We start from the raw sequence: 2,500 nt of genomic DNA, 5'->3' as shown, positions 1-2,500 counted from the left end.
AAAAAAAAAAGAAAAGAAAAGAAAAAACAAACAAACAAAAAAAAACAGGGGGGGTGGGGGGGCAGCGGGGAGGGGTGGGTGGGGGTGGGGGTGGGGGGGGGCGCCGCGGGTGGGGGAGGGGGGAGGGGGAGGGCATGGGTGACATGGTTTGGCCATTTCGTGAGCCTGTTGCTTCCGTCCTTTTTGTGACGCACTTTCTTGACGCAATCAGTGACGTTTCACACATGAACTGCCCACGATAATCGGAAATTCATCTCCCAGCCCCACCACCCTCCGCCTCCCGCCGCAAAATGCACCCCCCCCCCATCCTTCCCCCTCCCACTCTTCCATTGTGTCAGCAGAAGCAAAAGCTTTTGGTGTTCCTGCATACGTCGTCCACAGCTGCCGCTGGCTTGTACACTCCGCCATTCATTTTACCATGACCAAGGGAGAGTAACAGATCCCGTTACCTGCTGCCACACGAAACAGACAGGTTCTCTCTGGACTTTATTTCAGTGCAGTTGTGTTACTGGTCAGCTTCATTCAGTCTGGGCTTTTTATCACCAGGTTTATCAGTACTGCAAGCAAGTGCACGTACACAGCACATACACATGCGCGAACACGTCAGTGCGTGCGTTAGCACAAACACACACACACACACACACATGCACGGACGCACGCATGTACTCACACACACTTCCCATTAGCATGTGTGTGTGCATGTGCGCAAGTGTGTGTGTGTTGTGTGTGTGTGTGTGTGTGTGTGTGTGTGTGTGTGTTGATGAGTACTTTCGCGTGTATTTGTGCCGTGTGCTTGCGTGCGTGACGGTGCGTGCGATTGCGTGTCTGCATGCATGTACTGTGTGGGTGTGTCTGCATGTGTGTGTGTGTGTGTGTGTGTGTGTGTGTGTGTTTGCACAAGCGCGCATCCATGTTAGTGTGTATGTGTTTGTGTGTGTGTGTGTGTGTGTGTGTGTGTGTGTGTGTGTGTGTACTCGCCCGAGCGTGAAATGCATGAACGTCAGTGCTCACTTTGTCTCGGATCTACAATTAAAAAACAAACAAATAAACAAACAACAAGCCCGAAAAGTTATACAGTAAATTGAAAATGAAAGCAACGTTTACACATTTTATTAAACGCAACCCCCTCCCTCCACCCCCCCGGATCCCCCCCTCACCCCCCCCCCCCCCTCCTCTAAATCATACCAACTAGAACCAGATCCAAGTCAAACTGTACCCAGCTGACAGAATAAACAGAATGGACAAAAAAAAACCCCTTCATTTTTGCGCTTTTCCTCACAAGAGAGAAAAGCGGCATTCATCGCTGAACAAAGACAAGCTGAACGAGACGTCGACAGCGGGACAAAGAGTCGGCCGTGAAAGTCCAATCTGCATTGACAGGAAGAGAATGACACAGGTACTAACCCGGTAAAAATGACCCGGCGTAACGTTGTGCGGCGAGAAAGAGAGACCGCGTTTCAGTGTTCCGCCCTTTGTCCACCAAGACTTTTAATTTGTTAAGAACTCAAGAACTTTAAGTCCGTTCACAGTGTTGGTTGCTGGCAGTAAAAGGTGAGTCTTTTAAAATTTTTATATATATATATATATATATTTTTTTTTTACAGGGCAGAAACGTATGCCAGTGCCATAACGCGCGTGTGTGTGTGCGTGTGTGTGTGTGTGTGTGCCAGTGAATTATAATTCATTCTATCCGGCGTTCGTTTCCTGTTCTATAAAACAGGTAGGTGTAGTGCAGTGCAGTGTTTGTTGACTTATTTTTGTTTGTGAGCACTTCGATCTGTGCCGGCGTGTCTGCACCGTATCTAAGGGCTGTGTTGTGTACAGAAGGGATTTACTTACTGGTGGATGCAGGCTCACTCTTCAGTTTGCTTACTTTACCTCTCTCCATACGAACGGCGAAAGAGACGACGTTAACAGCGTTACACCCCAATTACCACCATCAAAATATTGCAAGCGGAAGGCTCTTATACTGAAGAGGTGAATGTTGACAAAGATACCATAATTCTGACGACGGAAGCTAAAGGCTGGGTCATTGAGACACCCACTGGACATCCGAGGGGTCTGTGTAGAGGAGAAGAGAGGACTGGGCGTACTGAGTGAGTTACACTGACTCCTTCTGCATGCTCGCTGTAAGGGGGTCGGTATTGGGAGATTGGGGTTGAAGGGGTGGAGTGGTGGAGGGCGTAGACAAGGTAGAGTGTGGGGTGGGGAGAAGGGTGATTGTGGTGGGAGGGTGGACCGCAGTGTCGTTTTCACCCCCCGTACCCCCCCCCCCCTCCACCACCACCCGTCTGTCTCTATACATCCACTTAAAGGACCGTGTTCTGATTTGACAGCCTTTCACTGGCAGCGTCCACCAGGCTGCTGACGGGCGCAATAGCCGAGTGGTTAACTCACTCAGTACGGCCAGTCCTCTCTTCTCCTCTACACAGACCCCTCGGATGTCCAGTGGGTGTCTGAATGACCCAACCTTTAAGCTTCCGTCGTTAGAATTGTGGTT

The sequence above is a fragment of the Babylonia areolata genome, chromosome 23, assembly GCF_041734735.1.
Source record: "Babylonia areolata isolate BAREFJ2019XMU chromosome 23, ASM4173473v1, whole genome shotgun sequence".
Taxonomy (NCBI): Eukaryota; Metazoa; Mollusca; class Gastropoda; order Neogastropoda; family Buccinidae; genus Babylonia; species Babylonia areolata.
Note: the sequence above shows the minus strand (reverse complement) of the source record.